Below are 7,702 nucleotides of genomic sequence, written 5' to 3' on the forward strand. Positions count from 1 at the left end.
GATTTTTATAGGGAGTTCAGAATTAGAAAAAGTGGACCACTTCAGGGTTTAATCAGCTGACAAGCAACAAAAAAATTAAAACAACAAAAACAAAAACACAAGAAAAAGCTCCCCCATGCAACTTTTTTCGTTTATCGTGTAAAAAAAAAAAAATCAGCGCAAATTTCTGGTGCCACTATATACAATCACCCTTTCAAACGGGGGAGGGGGTCGGCGACTCATATTTTTTCCTTTTTATTTCTTTTGGGGTTTTTTTTCGGCTGCTGGCAAATGGGGGAAGGGGGTTCCGCGGAACCCCTTGAACCCCCCCCCCCTCCCCATAAGGACCTGAAGATATACTTTTTATATATCCTGCGATAAAACACATACAAGTACATCGTGTCCATTCAAGTTAACATTACGTGAAAGAGAGTATTTAAAAATTGGAAAAAGTTGTCCTTTCTGAGGGGGCTAAATAAACCAAACAGGGTAATGGTCTGCAGGGGTGGTCTGTAGGGGCCGTATGGCAAGCCATATTACTTTTTAAAAAGATTTTCTGATATCACGAATTCCCTTTCGTGATATCAAAAATTCGAATTTCTGATATCACAAATTCAATTTTTGATATCACAAATACCCATTGGTTTATCACGTAAAACCAATTTTTGATATCACGAAATCGAATTAGTGATATCACAAATTCAATTCGTGATATCACGAATTCACATTCTTGATATCAAGAAATACATTTTGTGATATCACTAATTCCAATTTGTGATATCATTAATTTACATGGAATTTCAGCACATATCTTTCGCAAAGAAATAATTTGATTTCGAGCATTAGTTTTGCGCTGAAATTCAACCGTAAATTCTAGCGTTTGTTGAGGGCAGAAATACACAGGGAATTCGAGCTTTAGTTCAGTGCAGAAAACCAACGGGAATTTGAGCGTTAGTTGAGCGCAGAAATACACACGGAATTCGAGCATTAGTTTTGCGCTGAAATTCAGCTGTGAATTCGAGCGTTAGTTGAGAGCAGAAATACACAAGGAATTCGAGCATTAGTTTTGCGCTGAAATTCAACTGTGAATTCGAGCGTTAGCTGAGCGAAGAAATACACAGGGAATTCGAGCATTAGTTTTGCGCTGAAATTCAGCTGTGAATTCGAGCGTTAGTTGAGCGCAGAAATACACAGGGAATTCGAGCATTAGTTTTGCGCTGAAATTCAACTGTGAATTCGAGCGTTAGTTGAGCGCAGAAATACACAGGGAATTCGAGCATTAGTTTTGCGCTGAAATCCAACTGTGAATTTGAGCGTTAGTTGAGCGCAGAAATACACAGGGAATTCGAGCATTAGTTTTGCGCTGAAATTCAACAATGAATTCGAGCGTTAGTTGAGCGCAGAAATACACTGTGAATTCGAGCATTAGTTTAGCGCAGATATTCCTATGGAATTTCAGGTGTTATCTTTTCATAGTATATAACGATAGTTACAAAAAAAAAAACCTTAAATGAAGAGTTTTGGCAACTCGTCTTCATTTAAAGTGATTAGGAATTGGTTTTAAAAGAATCGATGAAAATAAATCGTTTAGCAACATATCTAAAATGCCATTATTGATATGTTGTCAATTACTTCAAAGTCATTATTATATTTTTTTTTCTCCATTTCTCGCCACTGATTTGGCAGAGACTGGTTGACTTACAACTTTTGTTTGCGTTTCTCTTTACTCTGTCATGTGAAAGATACTCTCTCCCGACCTCCCCCTGTTACTCCTCCGAGTTAATAAGAGAGATTTCTCATTGCGCAGATTAACAAAATTGAAGTCCTTTGTACCACTGCTTTTTTCTTACTACAAATTCTAACTGTTTGTTTGCCATGCATACTGCTGCATAAACTCCTCATAAGATCTGGATATCTTCACTCTTCTTGATCTGGTCTGAAGACTTTTGGGCTTGTGCATTCCAGTTTTGTTCTCCCCGGTTTTGGTCCTTGATAAACTTGCCTATATGATTACACTTTAAATTATTTTACAAAATCATAAACATATTTGGGTAGGCAAACTGTACACCCAACACTATTGGTCTTAATGGATACACCCCTTTGTTCTGGAGGACTGATTTTGAGGAGTGAGAAAATGTCTTTAGGAGAAACACGCTGCTTTATGTGACCACCAGCCGACACCAGTGGTGGACATTAAATTGGCAAGTTTACGACTCCCTCTCGCACCCCGCATGACTCACAGTCTCTCTCTCTCTCTCTCTCTCTCTCTCTCTCTTATTCTCCGCTGCTGACATACACAGACCAGAGGGTTGATTGCCCTCGGTCGGTCCTCCGCAATACAAACACAATTCGTCATGGTATATGCTTTTATAACACACATACACATACAACCACACATAATTATCATCGATTTGGTGGAAGAGTCTTACTGTAAAGGGGATTACCACATGAAAAATGTATCATAATTAACAATAATGTGGTAATAGATGACAATTTGAGGACCAAAACGATGAATTAAAATGTAGGCCCTAATTGAACATAGTATCATTGAATTCATGATAACATGTTGCAAAACAATTGATTTGTATCAATAATTCATCGAATATACCTTGACGATCATTTAGGGAATGATGGATGTGTAAATCTCTCATATATAGTTATTGGTATTTTGAACATTGTTCTAAAAAAAGTTAGCAGTAGTATACCTTCCATCTGAATATCATAGTCCATGGGCCAAGACCCGAAAAATGGGTTGTTGGTACCATATGAGGTGGCACAACCTTTTTGGTGTCATTTTGTTTGTCGGGCATAGATATGCTTATCAAGCTATGATAGCATTTCCAAATGAGTAGCTTAGTCATAATAAATGAATTTTTAACCAATTTGGTCTCGTATTTATATCCCTATACTTCTGAATCGAAACTAAACGGCTATACAAAGAAGAGCACTGCCTTCTGTATGTCCACAGGTGTTCTGTTGTAAACGCGGTGCGCTTAGTCTTTATTCAAGGCAGCGAAGGGAATATCCAAAGGGTTATGATGTCCACAACTGTCACGCGGTGCGCTTAGTTCTTTATCTAGACCAATGTACCGTTATCATATCTAAAGTTCCTCATAAAAGGGATTGTCTATACTGTTTTTATACCACCCTATCAACAAATACATCAGTTTTAAACAAAAATCACTCTGTTCATTTACAATGTTATTTATTATAATGTATTGTAGTGTACCGGTACATTGTTTTTGCATTATCTTCATTGTTGGAGGGAAATATAAAAAGCGACATTGGCGTGGTATCAGCGTTTTAACCGTAGCGTTTTCGCCGGAAAATGATAAATAATTGAAAGATACGGTAAAATTCACGAGGAATTGCTTTTGTTGTTGTTGTTGTTTTTAGATAAAATGATATACACTGTATCATACGCTTTGGACATTCCCTTCGCCGTCTAGAATAAAGACTAAGCGCTGTGGACATCATAACCTTTGGATATTCCCTTCGCTGCCTTGAATAAAGACTAAGCGCACCGCGTTTACAACAGAACACCTGTGAACATACCATAGAGCTGCATTTTATAGCTCTATGGAACATACAGAAGACAGTGCTCTTCTTTGTATGGCGGTTAGTTTCGATTCAGAAGTATAGGGATATAACAACGAGACCAAATTGGTTAAAAATTGATTTACTATGACTAAGCTACTCATTTGGAAATGCTATCATAGCTTGATAAGCATATCTATGCCCGACAAAAAATGACACCAAAAAGGTTTTGCCACCTCCGATGGTACCAATATCTGGCCTGGCCCATGGACTATCAGCTCAAAAGTAATGTTCCAATTCCCTGTGTATTTCTGCGCTAAAAAACAAAAACAAAACAAAACCGCTCGAATTAACAGTTGAATTCCAGGGCAAAACTAACGCTCGAATTCCCTTTGTATTTCTGCGCTAAACTAATGCTCGAATTCACAGCGATTTTCTGCACTGAACTGACGCTCGAACTCCCTGTGTATTTCAGCGCTCAACTAACGCTCGAATTCACAGTTGAATTTCAGCGCAAAACTAACGCTCGAATTCACTTTGTATTTCTGCGCTCAACTAACGGTCGAATTCACAGTTGAATTTCAGCGCAAAACTAACGCTCGAATTCACTTTGTATTTCTGCGCTCAACTAACGGTCGAATTCACAGTTGAATTTCAGCGCAAAACTAACGCTCGAATTCACTTTGTATTTCTGCGCTCAACTAACGCTCGAATTCACAGGGATTTACTGCACTCAACTAACGCTCGAATTCCCTGTGTATTTCTGCGCTCAACTAACGCTCGAATTCACAGTTGAATTTCAGCGCAAAACTAACGCTCGAATTCACTTTGTATTTCTGCGCTCAACTAACGCTCGAATTCACAGTTGAATTTCAGCGCAAAACGTTAAAACTAACGCTCGAATTCACTTTGTATTTCCGCGCTCAACTAACGCTCGAATTCACAGGGATTTACTGCACTGAACTAACGCTCGAATTCCCCGTGTATTTCTGCGCTCAACTAACGCTCGAATTCACAGTTGAATTTCAGCGCAAAACTAACGCTCGAATTCCCTGTGAATTACTGATATCACAAATTCGATTTTGTGATATCAATAATTCAATTCGTGATATCACAAAATGGAATTTGTGATATCAGAAATTCGCATTTGTGATATCACAAATAAGAATTCTTGATATCACAAATTCAAATTAGTGATATCACAAATTTATTTCGTGATATCACAAATTCGAATTTGTGATATCTAAAAATCATTTTGTGATATCACGAATTACCATTGGTAATGTGCCAGGCCCAAAACCCCTAACGTGCCAGAGATTTTTAGCCAGTGCTCGGAAGCTCCGAATCTGGATAGACAGGGTAATTTCAAACTGTCATATCTCTGTAATTACTGCTTGTTTTGAAATGTTGTCTGCACGAAAAATGTGGAGAAATGGTAATTCTTTCGTGCCATGTCGTCAGTTTGCAGTAATATTTATCCTAATTTGAAATATTGCTGAAAGAAATCATATCATAAAAAAATTATTAAGAAATTTTGGGTAGCATGAAAAGGAAGAATTAATTGTGAATTTTCTTCAATAGAACGTGTGTTTGACTCTGTGACAAAGTTTTAGATATACATTTTTTCTTTCGAATGATACCACATTTGTCAACTAGAGTCGTATACTTTCAAAGATATTCGCAGTTTGTTTTGCCCATGCAATTTACTTTTTTGACCGAGTAGTTCATTCCCAAACTTTGGTTATTTAGTCCCGGTTCCTCTTTGAGAGTAAAGGTAATTGTCCCGGGTCTTGGAGGAGAGTCTTTCCACTCTTTTATCCATTTGAGCAGGAAGTGCCAACAGTAATCCCTCTTTTGTTAGTGTGAGGGGCGAGCGTGCCCTATTGAAATCGGCAGTCCTTTGTCGGTGAGGGGCTCGTTCGCGTGCGAGCCCATGGTCACAGGTGGAGATAATCCGAGGATGCCTTGAACAATGTGCTACACTGTCGGACCAAAAAATATCTTATTGACAATGCGGCGCATGCCTTCCTTATTATTTCATCAAAAGTCTACGAGTAATCGATCAATGGTCAGTTCCTTGTTTTGCGTAGCTACCCACCACCAAAGCGATCGCGGCATGACTAAAGTGTAACCTTAGTAACTTCATAACAACGACGCGTGTTTGGCTCACAACAAGCGATTTACTCACAGCACCACGAGGACAGCCGCTGAAACCTGCAGTTGAAGCCACGTGCTTGTTGCGCCTAGCGCTGGTTGAAACCAGATACGTGGAACAAAGTGGAATTTGAAAATATAGCACTTCACATATCTACATAATCCTCATTCTGAAACGTTCACCAGATTTTGAAGAGCAATCAGACCCTCATCTAGGTCTAATATTCCCGCGAACTGTATGCGAACATCGTTTTGTAGGAATATGAAATTCTCAAACTAATTAGTCTATTTCAAAATGAAGGACATAATGGCACACAGACCAAGAACTACACATCCATATGAAATAAACAAAGGTTACTGATAGTTCATTTGCGTGCACTGCAGTGCGGTGATTCGGGGGGGGGGGGAGGCGTAAAGAAAGGGAGAGAGTGATTTTTGGTTTGCGTATTTCTGAATATTTCAAAAGATTTTGATCGGTAACAATATCATTGTTTACTGAAATTATTTTGGAGCTTAGTGAGTTTCATTTTCGTATCGCACCAATATTATGACCATGTGAAAAAATCTATTACTTTGCTTTTTGACGTGATCGGTACATTGGGTGTTGGGTAACACTTACAAACAGAATATCAGCGATATTAGAGGTATGCCAGAAATTGTACTTCACTTCGGAAAAGTGTTTTGATGCTGGACCTTCGCATGACGGCAGATTCATTTCCCGACATTTTAACCGCTAACGTCTCACAACCTTAGTAATATCGGAGAAAACTGCAAAATCAGAATGTAAAGTCTAGCACTCATCCGTCGCGAAAGTCATGCATCCACACATCAAAGAATATGATCAAGTCAAGCACGCATCCTTATGTTTTGAAAAAAAAAGAAAATATATATATAAAATTGTTAAACATTATATGATTAGTATGATCACGTTATTTGAGGTAAAAAAAAAACCATGAGGGAAAACATTTGAGGTGCAGTAAAAACTAAAATCTTTCCAACAAAATTACCATGATGCAAAATGATAGAAAGAGAGAATCAAAGGACTTCAAAAATCATCGTACCCGTGTAGCAGCTATAAAGAAGAAGGCAATGCTGGTAAGTGGGATTGAGCCGCCGGGGCAACAAAATATCAAGCAAAGAAACAAGATGTCAATCAATCAAACAAACAAACAACGAAAAGAAACTACAAACATAAAGACAACCTTTAGAAACTCTGCTAATGTGGGCTTTTTTTGATGTCATTATCTCTCTTTTGAAATTACGTCTCCTTACTCGCTAATCGCTCCTGATTAGTTTACGTTATTCAGCAGTATAGTCAATACAGCTATCTTCTGTCGGAAGATCTGAGGCGCTTTTCTTATTGCTGCTAATTCTGTTCACTACACGTCTTGTAACTCAGAGTGTCATCTTTTTCTCTAGCAGAAACAGTATTTACACTCTATACTGTCGAAGTTCAGTCGTCCCGGTGTAGCGTAGAATGCTAGCTTCATTATTCATACTTTTCTTTATCAATTTTTATGATTTCGATCACTGATCGTGCCTTTGCATAAATCAAAGTATGTGCTCTGTCTCCCCCTCTCTTTCTCTCTCCCTCACTCTCTCTTTATATCTTGCCCCTCAACTTCTTCATTTCTGATCGTTGACTTGTTATTCACATTAGGCATAATTGACTGTGAAGTTACGATAATCTCAATGTCAATAGTAATCACTATCGCTGCAAAGGAAGGGGGAAGTTTTCGCCGTCTGGTTCATGAGTTCAATTAGATACGCTCAATGATGATAATAATTATACATAATAAATGAATGCATGTACACGCCAAATACAGAATGAGCTGTTTTTCACGTTTGTAGTTTCGTATACACCCATGCAATCACTCGTATGCTGTAGGATGCAAATAACAGATGATGCTTCATTTCGCTACAAACTGAAGGGTTTCAAGGAATGAATGCAGAACACAGGTGGTACTGAAACTCATATTTTGTTGTGCACAGAAATGAAGCAAAATATGCTATAGGCAAAGGGAGTCGAAGT

This window comes from Diadema antillarum, unplaced genomic scaffold, assembly GCF_040938485.1.
Source record: "Diadema antillarum isolate AM-2024a unplaced genomic scaffold, OU_Dant_1.0 scf00000223, whole genome shotgun sequence".
Lineage (NCBI taxonomy): Eukaryota > Metazoa > Echinodermata > Echinoidea > Diadematoida > Diadematidae > Diadema > Diadema antillarum.